We start from the raw sequence: 16,559 nt of genomic DNA, 5'->3' as shown, positions 1-16,559 counted from the left end.
CTTCAAGTTGGGGTTCTGACAATCGCCTCTGGGTTCTATGAGTTTGCTAGAGTGGCCACAGAACTCCAGAAACATGTTTACCAGTTTATTATAAAGGATATTACAAAGGATACAAATGAACAGCTGGATGTAAGAGATGCATAGGGTGAGTTATGGTGGAAGAAACACAGTTTCCATGCCCACTCCAGGCACAACCTTCCAGAAACCTCCACTTGTTCAGTCATCTAGAAGCTCTCCAAACACAGGGCTTTTGGGTTTTTTATGAAAGCCTCATTACACAGGCATGATTGATTAAATCATTGGCCACTGGTGATCAATTTAACCCTCAGCCTCTCTTCTCTCCCCGGGGATAGGGTGAGGCTGAAAGTTCCACCCCTCTAATGGTGCCTTGGTCTTTCAGGTAAACAACCCGCATCCTGAAACTACGTAGGGGCCGTCAGCCATCAGTCAATCACTAGCACACAAACAGGCATTACTTTGGAGATTCTAAGGATTTTAGGAGTTGCATGCCAAAGAAATGGGATCAAAGACCATATATTTCACAATATCATATTATTAACTTCAGTTGGAGATTTTTGTGAAACAAAATGCTTACAAAACAGTCAATTAAAAAAGGCAAAAAAAAAATCAACCTAATTGTATATCAACAGATGAACAGATAATAACTGCATATACACAATGGAATATTATTAATATTATTTAGTTATAAAAAATAAAATCCTGTCATTTGCAAAAACATGGATGGAACTGGAGGTCATTATGTTAAGTGAAATAAGGCAAGCACAAAAAGACAAATGCCGTATGTTCTCACTCATATGTGGGAGCTAAATGGGTGAATCTCATGGAAGTAGAGACTTGATTAGTGGTTACCAGAGGCTGGGAAGGAGAGGTGGGGATTAAGAGGTTGGTCAATGGGTACAAAACTACAGTTAAACAGAAAGAATAAGATCTAGTGTTCAATAACATAGTAGGGTGACTGTAGTTAACAACAATTTATTGTATAGTTTAAAACAGAAGAATTGGGATGTTCCCAACATAAAAAAATGTTTGAGGTGATGGCTGTCGCAATACCCTAGTCAAAGACAATAAAATCTTGGGATCCCCAAACTCATTATACCAAAGGGAACATTAAACCTAGAAAACGAGTCATGCAACACTGCCTTTCCTTCCTCCTCTTTCCCTCCATAGCTATAATTTCACAACCCTGTGTCATAGCATTACATGCTAAGTCAGGATCCCACAACGGCAAAAGGACATATACATCTCTCACAAATTTCTCACAAGAAAATGGCTTCCTAGTCACTAAAACCTTTCAGGATACATATCCCCCTATAAAACCAGCACATGCCAGTTGTAACCTTCGGTGTGCAACCTAAGTTTAATTCTTAAAACTGAGTTCTGTTAAATTTCACACTGACAATGTCAATTACAACCTTACCTTCCCAGGTACAGAATAGGGACAAGACCAAAAAATCACTCCTTCAATCGTGTGTTCTGCAGGGACATGGATAGAGTTGGCAGCCATTATCCTCAGCAAACTAATGCAGGAATAGAAGACTGAATACTGCATGTTCTCACAAGTGGGAGCTGAATGATAAGAACACATGGACACACTGTGGGGAACACACACTGGGGCCTATAGGGGTGCTGAGGAGAGCATCAGGAAGAACAGCTAATGGATGTTGGCTTAATACCTAGGTGATGGGATGATCTGTGCAGCAAACCACCATAGCACACATTTACCTACGTAACAAACCTGCATATCCTGCACATGTACCCCTGAACTTGAAATAAACATTGAAGAAAAATAATCATAGTAATGATCCAAGGGAATAAAATGAAATTTGTTAATTAAAAAAATTACTCCTTCCCCTACCCCAAGATAGATACATAACTGACTCTTTACTCTGTCTTTTCAAATGTTTACCTTACCTTATGTAAAACACAGATTTACTGAGCCTCACAAAAATGTAGCCATTTGTCTCACTGCCTCCCTTACCTTCCTTTGTCCCTTCTGCTTGCTCTTTACTCTTCAGTACTGAGTTCTAGAACCCTCTTTTGGAAAGCACAGGTAACAGATGCTCTTGTGACTTGTGTTTTTCCCAGGGGCATCCTTAAACACTGGCTTAATAAACCTCTACTGATAGAGTCACCTTTTTGGTTAATACACTGATTTGATCGTTACACATTGTATGCATATATCAAAGTATCATATACACTCTCAAAATATGTACAACTATTATGTATCAATAAATAATAAAAATAAAAATATATATGTTTACCCATTTCAGTGGTTTTCATTTACTTATGAAGGCGCCTGTATCATATAAAATTTATATTAAATAAATTTTATGATAGGCCGGACGCAGTGGCTCAAGCCTATAATCCCAGCACTTTGGGAGGCCGAGGCAGGCAGATCACCAGGTCAAGAGATTTGAGACCATCCTGGCCAACATGGTGAAACCCCATCTCTACTAAAAACACAAAAATTAGCTGGGTGTGGTAGCGTATGCCTGCAGTCCCAGCTACTCAGGAGGCTGAGGCAGGAGAATTGCTTGAACCCAGGAGGCGGAGGTTGCAGTGAGCCGAGATTGTGCCACTGCACTCCAGCCTGGCGCCTGGCAACAGAGTGAGACTCTGTCTCAAAAAAAATAATAATAAATAAATTTTATGCTTATGAAATACAATAGAAAAATGGATGCAGAATACAGATAATTTAATAAAACATAAATGTCCAACATATTAAAAACTCCACAAGTAAACGGGGAGATACAAATTAAAAGATAACAGTAGGTTTTCCTCACTCAATTGGCAAAAGTCAAAAAGTTTAGTAATGTGTTGAAGAAGATAGGAAAATAAATTCTCTCATACACTAATGATGGCAGTCATTTTGGAAGGCAACTTGGTAGACCATATTAAAGTCTAATGCAAACACATTATGATCTGACAACTCCTCAGAAATACATGCAAATGTTCACACGACCACATGCACAAGGATGTTCACTGCAATGTTTTTAATAGTAAAAAAATAAAAAAACTAAAAACAACCTAAATAAACTATGATTCCATTGTATAGTTTGCAGCTATTAAAAAGAATAAGGTGGACCTACATATTCTAAAATGAAAACAAAAAGCATCCAAGGCAAAATAATGAGAACCGTAAAGAATTCTTGGCAAACAACAACTCCATGCAAATTCTTGCTCTAAGAGCCTTGAGCAACACTAGCATGGCTTCTAGCAGCCTACCCCACCTCCACTCAGCCCTGGAATATGCAGCCTCCTTTTGACCTTCAGTCTGGAGAAGTTCAGGGATATCAAATATATATATATGCCCCTGACTTTCCTTTGAGTACTAACTAAGAAGGGTTTACAATTGTGAATTCCTCCTCTGTCCCTTTGAGATGTGTATATATCTCCTACAACTCAGCAGTGTCTTTCTCAAGAACCAGAAAGCCATTCCTTTGAAATGTAATCATCAGGAAAGTTAGGACTTGTGTGTCCCAGTCTCTGTGGGAAGACAGAATCCTAATTTTGGTAATTGTCAATTAGCAGGCACAGGTGACCCACTCACATTTACAATGACCAAGGATCTTCAACTGGAGCTGCTATAACAAAGTATCATAAACTGGGTGGCTTATAAACAACACAAGTTTATTTCTCATGGTTCTGGAAGCTAGGAAGTCCCAGTCAAAACATCGGCAGATTTGGTATCTGGTAAGGGCCCATGTTCTGGTTTTAGATGGTGCCATCTCAGTGTATCATCATATGGTAGGAGGAGCAAATGAGACCTCTTGGGCCTATTTTAAAGGGCACTAATCCCATTCATGAGGGCTCCACTCTCATGACCTAATCATCTCCCAAAAGGCCCTACCTCCTAATATCACCACCTTGGGGGGGTTAGGATTTCAACATATAAATGTGGGGGAAACACAAACATTCAAACCACAGCACTAGCCCTTTGTAATTTTCACCTCCCTGACTTTAATTGAGCCCTCAGTTGCTCCCCTTCCATACTCCCTCATTCTCCCTTTAAAAAGCCCAGTCACAACTGCACAAATCATGGAGCTCAGCTCTTTCCCCTATTGCCAGCAGTTACTGAATAAAATGTGTTTTTACCATTTTAATGTGTCTTGTTTTTTTTTATTTCCGAGTGTCAAAGATAAAGTTGTAGGTAGATATATACTGAATAACACCATTTATTTGAAGCATAACACCCACAATAACAGCTGAGTTGTATCTGCTGCAGGATTTTAGATATTTTTATGAAAAGAATGTATTTAGGTACATTAATATTTTTTCTTTCTAAGAGACAGGGCCTCACTACGTTGCCCAGGCTGGTCTTGAACTCCCAGCCCCAAGTGATCCTTCCACGTCAACCTTCCAAAGCTCTGGAATCACAGGCATGAGCCACCACCCTTAGCCTTAAGTACATTGATCTTAATGAACTGCAGAATTATTCTGAGGAAAATGTACTGATATCTGCAAAAGAACTCTTTTAAAATTAATATAGATTGATGGATAAATATATAATAAAGCACATAAAATTTTAATAAAATTTTAATTGCAGACTTGAGATGGTAGATTTATAGGAGTTCAATGTAAAATTCTTTCAACTTTTACATAAGAATTTTTAAAGTATCATAATAAAATGTTCACAAATTATCATTAAAAAGAAAACATAGCAAATAGTATATTTTAAACTCTAGCCATTAAAAATGTGCGGTTTAACTAGCTGGGCGTGGTGGCGCATGCCTGTAATCCCAGCTACTCAGGAGGCTGAGGCAGGAGAATTGCCTGAACCCAGGAGGCGGAGGTTGCGGTGAGCCGAGATCGCGCCATTGCACTCCAGCCTGGGTAACAAGAGCGAAACTCCGTCTCAAAAAAAAAAAAAAATGTGCGGTTTAACCAAAGATAAATTTCTAAAATAAAACTCAGATAATTAGATGCAATAGTAAAGAATAATTGTGGCATAGGGGTGATTTTTTTCCACAAACTTTTTTTTTAAAGCACAAAAAGTACGGGATTACAGAAATTATTTCTATATTTTAGGAGGTAGTCCAAAAAGACAAGCTAAGGATTATATGCTTTATTAATCTTTGTCTTGGCCCAGTTCTCTAGCAAACAGAGCCTGATTAAAATGCTGATGTTTCACTTGAGAGGTGCATACACAGGGCATCAAGGGTGAAGAGAAGGTAAACTGAGGCAAGAAAATACAAAAAAGGCAACGTGCTGGCTACCATTCTACAACAAGCTATGAAAAAATATAGTAGGTCACTTAACAAATGCATCCACTTGGTGTACTCTCTGTGGAATGTCTTCTGATAGACTACAAAAACAAACCATACCTCAGAGTAGTCCATGTGGAAAATAAAATTTATCTGACAGGTTCCCTCCCGTCTCCTATTTCCCATTGGTCAAAGTCCATCCCGAAGTACAGTGCATTTCCATTTTGTGCCATCTGGCCTTCACAGATGCTCAGGGTACTACCTACAAGGATGTGATGTGGTGTTATATGCAAGATTGGAAGTAACGGAGGAGCTAGACCCTCCCAGAGTATGTTTCATAAACTTAGCTAAATGGTGGCCACCAAGGTGTGGGGCCCTCATTGCTCAGATAAAGCAACTGGTTGGTTTCCAGTGGCAGTAGAAAATTCAATGAGGCAGATGGTGCCAAGGGACTCTGAAGAGGCACGTAAGATTAGGTTTGATATAATCACAATGCAAAATGAGAGGAAGATAAGATTTTTTTTTAAATCTGCCACATAAAAATAGGGCAAAAACTAGGGTAAATCCAAACTCTAAGAGTTATTCTCAGTTACAGCATTTAAATATCTCACACTTCATCACTGTGCTTTGGTGGTGATAGTCTGCGATGTTAAGCAGTCAAGACAATCAAAACCTTGGATTTAAGAACCTTGAAAACCCTCACAAAACCAAAGGAGTCAAATTATAAAATTTACTCCACCCATGCTGTATGAATCATAGACCTGCTCTATATAATCTAAATTTACATATATCTTCACAAAATAGCTCCCAGCTGTCTATTAAGGATCTGTTTGGCCAAGTCTTGTCATTGGTTTAAAAATATGTTGAGCTAAAGGAGCCTCTCTGCCTCAGAAGCTGGCTTGCCCTTCAGATAAATTTTGTATACTGAAAACATTGCTAAGCTACTCTTATTTATTTTAGCCATTGTTTCACTTAATAATTTTACCAGTATAATTAACATTACATTTGCTGGTGACATCCCACAATATTCATTACAGTGCTCACTCATTGTGTAGCAGCCAGAAAATATGAGTGAAATAACTCCCACTTCTAAGGAAGGAGATGAAAAGTATGTGTCTGGTACACTGAGAATTCTCAGAAACTGGTTAAGGATTCCTCCTCACAATGGCAAACTAAGACTGGGATTAGAAAACCCCCTGGTCACAGGAAAGTGGCCAGTATCAGCACAAAATTAGGAAATCTTATTTAGTGATTCTGAGTAGGAACCACCTGCCTGTCATCAGATAGATGAGGAAAAATATGTGGCCACAGTAGCTGCTGGGATCCATCATTTAACATGAGTGGAGCCAATCTAAGAATGTAACCAATCCTACAGATGAGAGATGGAATAAATAGAAAGAAGTTAGCCTCATAATGCTGTCCTTTAAACTGCTAAACCAGTCAGCCCTGAAGCCTGGAATTTCTAGTTACATATGCCAATAAAAACCTTCAATTATATAAGCTAATATTTTTATTGATATTTGAACCAAAAGCATATTCACTGACATAAAAATATATTCTTTTTGGTCATTTTTCTTTATTTCCCTTGTGTTTTCCTCTTTGCCTATGTAACTTTGCTCAAATTACCAGTTCTCTGACATTTTGTTTTTAAATGAGGATTCAAATAAAAGGCAACAGTTTATTCTCCAAAAAGTAGAAGCTGAACATCATTTAGTAGTTATTATTTACTATTATCATCAATAGTAGTTATTATTTCAACTACTCTATAGTTTTGGTTATTTTTCTGTCTTTCCATTGAGCTACGATTGTACCACTGCACTCTAGCCTGGATGACAAAGCAAGATGCTGTCTCCTCCGCCCCACTCTCCCACCAAAAAGGAACAGGAGATAACGAATGTTGGCAAGGATGTGGAGAACAGGGAACCCTTACATTGTTAGTGGGAATGTAGATTGGTGAAGCCATTATGGAGGTTCTTAAGGAAATTAAAAATAGAACCACTATATGACAAGCAATCCCTCTTCTGGGCACACAACCGAAGGAGATTAAATCACCATCTCAAAAGATCTGCACTCCCATGTTCACTGCATTATGGGAGTGTCCACTCCAGATAAATGCATCCACTGGTAGATAAACAGACTTAAAAATGTGAGATTGGGGTGTCTGTGTGTGTGTGTGTGTGTGTGTGTGTGTGTGTGTGTGTGTAAATAACATTCCACATATAAAGTGATAAAGTGAGATACAGTATTTTTCTTTCTGTGTCTGGCTTATTTCATTTAGCATAACATAATCCACATCCATCCATGTTGTGGCAAATGACACATTTTTAAATGAGGATTCATATTGTGTGTTGTGTGAATACACACACACACACACACACACTCTAGAATATCACTTTGAAGGCTGAGTGATATTCTCTTGTGTGTGTGTGTGTGTGTGTGTATTTTAAGGCTGAATATTCTATTGTGTATGTCTGTGTACACACACAAACACACACACACACACACACACACAAAGAATATCATTCAGCCTTAAAAAAGGAGACCCTGCATTTGCCACAGCATGGATGGATGTGGATGACATTATGCTAAACGAAATAAGCCAGACGCAGAAAGAAAAATATTGCATCTCACTGTGTACGTGGAATATTTTTTTTAAAAAGGCCAAACATACAGAGATAAAAACCAAAACAATGGTTACCAGAACAGGGGAATGAAGTGGTAGGGGAGGAGAAAGAGGAAATCAGGAGATACTCCTCAAAGGATACAAGGTAGTGGATATGCAGGATGAACAAGTCTAGGGATCTAACATACAACATGAAGGCTGTAGTAAATAAAATTGTATTAGGTGTTTTGTTAAATAACTAGATTTTAGGTCCTCTGGTCACACACAAAAAAACAGTGTATGTAGGCCGGGCGCAGTGGCTCACGCCTATAATCCCTGCTCTTTGGAAGGCCGAGGTGGATGGATCATGGGGTCAAGAGATGGAAATCATCCTGGTCAACATGATGAAACCCCATCTCTACTAAAAATACAAAAAAATTAGCTGGGCATGGTGGCGCACGCCTGTAGCCCCCGCCACTCGGGAGGCTGAGGCAGGAGAACTGCTTGAACCCAGAAGGCAGAGGCTGCGGTGAGCCGGGATCGCACCATTGCACTCCAACCTGGGTAACAAAAGTGAAACTCAGTCTCAAAAAACAAACAAACAGGCCGGGCGCGGTGGCTCAAGCCTGTAATCCCAGCACTTCGGGAGGCCGAGGCGGGTGGATCACGAGGTCAAGAGATCAAGACCATCCTGGTCAACATGGTGAAACCCCGTCTCTACTAAATACAAAAAAATCAGCTGGGCATGGTGGCACGTGCCTGTAATCCCAGCTACTCAGGAGGCTGAGGCGGGAGAATTGCCTGAACCCAGGAGGCGGAGATTGCAGTGAGCCGAGATCGCACCATTGCACTCCAGCCTGGGTAGCGAGAGTGAAACTCCGTCTCAAAAAACAAACAAACAAACAAACAAACAAAAACAGTATATGTGATGAGTCATGTTAATTTGCTTCACTTTAATTACCATTTTACTGTCTGTCTCTATCTGTCTCTCTCTCTCTCTCTCTCTCTCCCCACACACATACACAGATCTCCCATAACATCATCATATTGTAAACCTCAGATATGCACAATGAAATTTATTTTTAAAATGTTTTAAATTGAGCTTTAATATTAGGTCTTATATCACACCCTTCTCCCTCCACTCTCCCCCACACACAACCCTTTAGAGCCCATGTTAACTAACTACTGCCCAATATCCATATCATCTGGTTGTTGCTCTTCCCTTGAGTGAACCATCTAAAAAGTAAATGCTCTGTACTCTGGTGGCCAGGTGCAGTGGTTCATGCCTATAATCCCATCACTTTGGGAGGCCAAGGCAGGAGGATCACCTGAAGTCGGGAGTTTAAGACCAGCTGGCCAGCTGGCCAACATGGTGAAACCCTTTTTCTACTAAAAACACAAAAATTAGCCAGGTGTGGTGGTGAGCACCTGTAATTCCAGCTACTCAGGAGGCTGAGGCAGGAGAATCACTTGAGCCCAGAAGGTGGAGGTTTCAGTGAGCCAAGATCACATCACGGCTTTCCAGCCTGGGCCAAAGAGTGAGACTTTATGTCTCCGGAAAAAAAAAAAAAAAAAATGAAATCCTCTATATTCTGGAGAGAATTTGATAATCCAACCTCCTAGAAATAGTCGTGGATAACACCTCAGTAGTTTCAAACATCCTTCAGGACGATATGGAAAGATGTATATGAGAGAGTCAATATTCAAACCAAGACCTTTTTTTTTTACTATCCTGATTCTTATTCACTTCCATGCAAGACAGGAATTCAAAAAAAAGAGTCCCAGTGTATAGGTTTCCTCAAAAGCCCTTCTTCAGATGAAAACTAGAAGGCAAATTAGTTAGGGAAGAATTATCTTCAATGGCGTATTTTTGAAAGAAGAGACACATCTGTCATGTCTCCCCTACTTCAGCACAATGGACTATTAACTGACTGTTCAATACTGTGGATCAGAAACAATGTTCATACAGCCAAAAATCATAAAACCTATTTATTCCCTGACCCAAATCTTCACAAAAAAGCCCTAAAGAACAAAGGATGATCTCCTCAATACTCAACTGTCTGTGGAGAATTTTCTATGGAGAAAAAGATACAGTGGCTCTGAACATTCAATATCTGACTCCTTACAGTTATGTCTAGGTTGTTATATAAGGAAGTAAGAGTCACTAGAAAAGAAAACATATTCACCAATCAACTGGTCACAAATTTTTAAAAATCACTTTCCATTCAAATGTCCCTTAAACCTCAACCATAATATCAAAGACTTTCTGAGGACTGCATGACAATCAACTACAAAATAAAACAGCAAATTTTGCAGAAGATTGACATGATAGGTACTTGGAAAGAGAATGATTTGAATATCAAAGAATTTTAGGGCCCTAAGAAAAGTTAAGCAATCCACAAATATTTGCAAAAACCCTTTTTATGATGGTGCTAAAAGTCATACATAAACAAAAGAAGTTTCATCATGTCAAACTTTCTGTGAGAAAAAGTATAATCTAACTTTTAATAAGGATATAAAATCTCAGCCACACATCATGGCTCACACCTGTAATCCCAGCACTTTGGGAGGCTGAGGTGGGCTGATCACTTGAGGCCAGGAGTTATACAGTAACCTGGCCAACATGGCGAAACACAATCTCTACTAAAAATACAAAAATTAGTCGAATGTGATGGTGCACACCTGTAGTCCCAGCTAAATGGGAGGCTCAGAAACAAGAATTGCTTGACTCCAGAATGAGACTCTGTCTCAAAAAAAAAAAAAAAAAAAAAAAAAAAAAAATGTACTATTAAATTTGGTCCCTTTTTGATAGACCAGTTACACAGAAATGAAATTAAGAGGTAATATATTTAGGATAATAATAACCAAGTTTTTTGCTATGAACGTAGGGGCTGCAAACTAAAATGAATCCTGAGGTACTGAATTAGAATTAGAGGTATTGGTATGAGCTTGTGGTATTTAATATTTATAGATAAATACACATGTAATCATACATAGATTTCGTAGTTTTGATTGCTGGAACAGCTAAAAGCAATAACACTGCAGTATCAATGAGTACACCTAGTGCTCAGTTCTTGGTTTTTAAATATACTTCTCCACCAAAAAAGAACTAGGGCTCTTGAATGATTTCTAGAGCTGGGGCAGGAAAGATCTTATTGTGCCAGAAGCACAAAAACGCTCAAAAATTGATGGGGATTGTCAAAAGGACAAGGAGCCTTGGTAAAGGGACTCCCATTGGCTGAGGCAATCTAAGTATCATAATAAATGATAGTAACAGACTATAACCCACTGAATAAAATAGCCATTTATGAATCCATAAAAATTAATTAACAAATAAATGAGGGAGAAGGGAAAGCTCTTCCTTGCAACAGAAGGCCAACTAACAGAGATGGAATGAGAAAACCAATATTTGACAAACAATTATAGTAATAAATTTCAGGTAAGAATCAGCAGTTTCAAGGTAACTCCCCATAGATACTTACTAATTACAAAGGTAAAAAGAATTTTATAGGGAAGAAACCCTGCTGACACCAATATATTCAAATAATCAAACTTATTATCATCAGTAATGGGATAAAGTGACACCATGTGCCTTCTGATGATATACTAAGAACTATTTCTGTGATATTTCTGCCAAAAATGTGCAAACTAAATCCAATTATAAGGAAATATCAAACCCAAACTGATGAGCATTCAACAAATGATTGGCCTGTACTAGTCACAAAACATAAACAAAGACTAAGAAAATGTTCCAGATCGAAGGCAACTGAAAGACATGATGACTAAATATAAGACATATCCTGGTCTAGCAGAAAAAAAAAAAAGTTTATTCATTTTTAAATTTGTTTTTGTCATAAAGGACACTGTCTTAGTCCATTTCAGCCGGTATAACAAAATACCATAAACTGGGTAGCTTATAAACACTAGAAATGTATTTCTCACAGATCTTAAGGCTGGGAAGTCTAATGAGGGCTTCACCCTCAAGGCCCAGTCACCTCCCAAAGCCCTCAACTCTTAGTATTAATACCATCACATTAGTGCTTAGGTAACCACGTATGAATTTTGGGGAGACAAAAACATTCAGACCATAGTATTGTATCATTGTTAGTATCCTGATTTTGACTATTGTACTTGCATACTTTATCATACAGTAGCCTGTCCTTGTTTAGGAAATACATACTGAAGAATTTAAGGTGACGGAGCATTATGTCAGTATCTTATTCTCAACTGGTTCTGAAATATTACACATATACATACAATACAGAGAAAAATGTTAAATTAGTGAACGTTTTTTATATTATCCTTAAATTTTTCTGTAATTTTGAAATAATCTTTTGTATCAAAAAGTTTAAATTTAAAGCACAACAAATATAAACTATTAGACTGCCAAATATCAAAAATGTAAATATATATTTACATATAGATTGAGCATCACAATATATGATAAATGCATTCCTCATGCATTGCTGATGGGAGTATGAGCCTGTACTAACCTCTTTTGAAGGCAATTTATCATTATCCATCAAAATGCTAAATGCACATATCTTGTGATAAGTATCATACTCCAAGGTAATTATCTGTGAATACAGTCTCCTATAGAAATGTATATATTATATAGATATTTATTGCAGCTTTGTTTGTAATAACAAAAGATCCCAAACAAACTAAATATCCATTAATAAGACATTGGTTAAGTATATTTGACACACCTACACAATGGAATTTGTTTTTAAAAGTAACATAGGTCTGGCTGGGTGCAGTGGCTCATGCCTGTAATCCTAGCATTTTGAGAGGCTGAGGTGGGTGGATCACTTGAGGTCAGGGTTTCAAAACCAGCTGGCCAACATGGTGAAACCCTGTCTCTATTAAAAATACAAAAAAATTGTCTGAGAGTGGTAGTGGGCACCTGTAATCCCAGCTACACAGGAGGCTGAGGCAGGAGAATTGCTTGAAACCAGAGACAGAAGTTGCAGTGAGCCAAGATCACGCCACTGCACTCAAGCATGGGCAAAAGGGCAAGACTCCACTGTCCCAAATAAATAAATAAATAAATAAGTTGTAAATATATTGACAAAAAGATTTCAGTATATACTGTTGTAGTAAAAATGCAATGTATAGAACAAGGAAGCTAGTAAACAATTATTTAGATGGAGAAAAATATATATATATACAAATATGTTTCCAAATATGTAGAATACTTCAAAAAGACATACGAAAAACTAGGAACTGGTTACCTCTGGGGAAGGGAACTAGATAGCTAGATAACAGGGAAGGGAGACCTTTTACTATATCCTTTTTTATTTTTTTGAGACGGAGTTTTGCTCTTTTTTGCCCAGACTGGAGTGCAATGGTGCAATCTTGGCTCATTGCAACCTCCTCCTCCTAGGGTTCAAGCAATCCTCCGGCCCCAGCCTCCCAAGTAGCTGGGATTATAGGTGCGCACCACTATGCCCAGCTAATTTTGTATTTTTAGTAGAAACAGGTTTTCACCAGGTTTGCCAGGCTGGTCTCAAACTTCTGACCTCAGCTCATCCACCCGCCTCGGCCTCCCGAAGTGCTGGGATTACAGGTGTGAGCCACCACACCTGGCCAACTTTTTACTATATTATTAACACCTTCTGAATTTTTTTACCATGTGCATGCATTACCTTTTTTAAAAAAGTCACAAGGGACTGACTATATATTGTATGATTCTCTTTGCATGGCATATCTAGAACAGGTAAATCCGCAGAGACAGAAAGTAAATTAGTGGTTCCCAGGGACTGGAAAAAGAGGTGAGAAAGGAGAGTGACTGCTTAATTGATCTGAGGTTTCTTTTTAGAAACAGAAAAATGTTCTGAAACTAGATAGAAGTGACAATTATACAAGACTAAATATGCTAACTGCCACTTAATTGTATACTTTAAAATACTTATGAATTTTATGTTATGTATATTTTATCACAATAAAAAACATTTATGAATATAAATAAAACCAATAAAATATTTTAAAACATTAATTTCATGATAGAGATATTTTGCTGACATTAAACTGCTAATTACATACAAATACGATACCAACAGATTTGACACACATCTTTTGTGTTGTTGTTGTTGTTGTTTTAATTTTTTTTTTTTTCTTTTTTAAAGACGGGGTTTCACCATGTTGATCAGGCTGGCCTTGGCCTCCAAAGTGCTTGGAATACAGGCGCGAGCCACCACGCCGGGCCATCTTTTGTGTTTAACAAGCTTTTCTCCAACAAGGGATGTGATGGCTTAATTCATTCACCATCCCTATTGGAATATGGGAAACTTTCATTTGGCAACAGTATGCCACTTACACATTTGTCTACTTGTTCTCATCTGCAGGCATAAAATCTTGTAATGGCACTCAATTACAAGGAAAAGATCTAGCACAAGCATATACACTTTTATTCATATCATTTAAACAAAAGCACAAAAGTCTAACTTATCTGAGAATGTATAAACCCTTGAGAATACATCCAACCATCTCCAATGACCTAAGACGCACTTGAGAAACATTTAGCAAATCTCTCCACCAGAGAAAGACAGTTATATCTTCCACTCTTCACTACCTTTTTCCTCTCAGCCTACAACATACTACCTTAAAACAAAAACAAAACAAAAAAAACTCTCTGGTCCCCTACCATTCCTTGAGATACTACTTCCTTCACAACCGTATTTATTTATTTACTTACATACTTTATTTACATACTTTACTCACATTCACTTCCTCCACTGGCCTGTTTTCATTCATCACATATCCATTACAGCATGACTTTTGTTCCAAAACACTTTTGAAACTAATCTCTTAAATATTACTGCAAACTATAATGTTCCAGTAGCCTCTTTGTGGCTACTTGACTTCTCTGAAGCACTCTGAAGCCAAAAGACAACCAAGGGACTCAGCTACAGGAAACTGCAAGTTTCTCAGCATCTCTTCATTCAGTCTCAAAATGTTTTTGAATCCAAGTAGTTTGATTTAAAACCTCAACAAGGTTTGGCAGTTTGTATGTCACAGTTTTGTGAAGGAGATTCAAGTAAACAGGTAACAGAAGATAGCAGAGTCTCCTCTTATAGTTCTTCAGAATAAGAAAGAATCAGAAAGAATAAAAAAAAAGTTTCTCATTTTCTAAAGATACTATAGCTCTGAATATTCAAGAGGTCTGGGGTGTCCTATATTCATTTCTGAGATTCCTGTAACAGAGTACTACATACTGGCTGGCTTTAAACAACAGAATTTATTCTCTCACAGTCTGAAAACCAGAAGTCCAAAATCAAGGTGTCAACAGGGCCATGCTCTCTCTGAAGGCTCTAAGGGAGAATCTTTCCTTGCTTTTTTTTGAGACAGAGTCTTGCTCTGTCACCAGGGTGGAATGCAGTGGCACAATCTAGGCTCACTGCAACCTTTGACTCCTGGATTCAAGCAATTCTTCCACCTCAGCCTCCCGAGTAGCTGGGACCACAGGCGCGTGCCACTACGCCCGGCTAATATCTGTATTTTCAGTAGAGACGGGGTTTCACCATGGCCAGGATGGTCTCAATCTCTTGACCTTGTGATCTGCCCGCCTCGGCCTCCCAAAGTGCTGGGATTACAGGCGTGAGCCACGGCACCCAGCTTTCCTTGCTTCTTTCTAGCCTCTGGTGGTTGCCAGCAATCTTGGGTGGTTATTCCAATCTCTGTCTCCATCATCATATGGCCTTTTTCCCTCATGTTTCTATCACTCTCTTCATTAAAACACCAGTCATTAAATTTAAGGTCTACTGTAATCCAGTATGACTATCTTGATTACATCTGCAAAGACCCTATTTCCAAATGAAGTCACATTCATGGGCACCAAGGCTTAGGACTTTTAACATCTATCTTTAGGAGACACAATTCAAGCCACCACATTTCCCCTCTACCAGGATATGGTTTTTAAAAGCCCAGGCTCGAAAGTACTGAACTAGATTGTTCATGGAAAAAAAAAGAGAGAGACCTGTGGAGCTTGGACCAAAAAGATAGAAGTGGGCCCTTCTACCACAAACCCAGAAGAAACCACATTCCCTAAGCTTTGGGGGAAGTCATTAGTGATAGACCTGTATCTTCATTCTCACACAAAGAATATTATCTGCAGACTGGTAATGTTATGAAGAGACTCAAAGTTTCCAGTGAATTTAAGAAATGAAAATGTACTTATCAGGGCTCTTTCCGTTGAAAGAGAAACCAAACTTAAACTAGCTTAAGCAAAAATAATATTAACAATGAACTAAATATTATGAATTACTATTAATCTTGTTTGTTATAATAACAACGTGTGGTTATGCAGGAGAAAACATTTATTTCAAGAAATACAAAGGTAAGTGATTAGAAATAAAGTGGCATGATATATGCAACTTATTTTCAAAAGGTTGAGGGGAGTGCATATACACAGAGAGAAAGAGAGGAAGCACACAAATGAGGCAAAGTAACTGGTGAATTTAGGATGTTAATTGGATCATTCTTTCAACTTGAGAATATGTAGAAATTTTTCAGTAAAAAGGTGACAGGGGAAATGACATATTTTATTTGGGAATATGTAGGAATTTTTCAGTAAAAAGGTGACGGGGAAATGACATATTTTATTTGGGATATACAAGTTTGTAGCTCATTGCAAGGTAGATTAGATTTAGAATGAAAAGGATGTGAAAGGGTGAGTGGATACTAAATAGGTCTCCATCTCTATGCTTTTCTATACACTACATCCCTCTCCA

At 38.2% G+C, this 16,559-nt stretch overlaps 1 protein-coding gene across 4 annotated transcripts in view; it reads right to left on the bottom strand.

The window, feature by feature from the left end:
- The window catches only part of RAD54B (RAD54 homolog B), a 113,379-nt gene that overhangs the window by 74,460 nt on the left and 22,360 nt on the right, over positions 1–16,559 (bottom strand). The window lies entirely within an intron of this gene.

This window comes from Saimiri boliviensis, chromosome 15, assembly GCF_048565385.1.
Source record: "Saimiri boliviensis isolate mSaiBol1 chromosome 15, mSaiBol1.pri, whole genome shotgun sequence".
Classification (NCBI taxonomy): domain Eukaryota; kingdom Metazoa; phylum Chordata; class Mammalia; order Primates; family Cebidae; genus Saimiri; species Saimiri boliviensis.
This window is presented reverse-complemented; position numbering and strand designations above follow the sequence as displayed.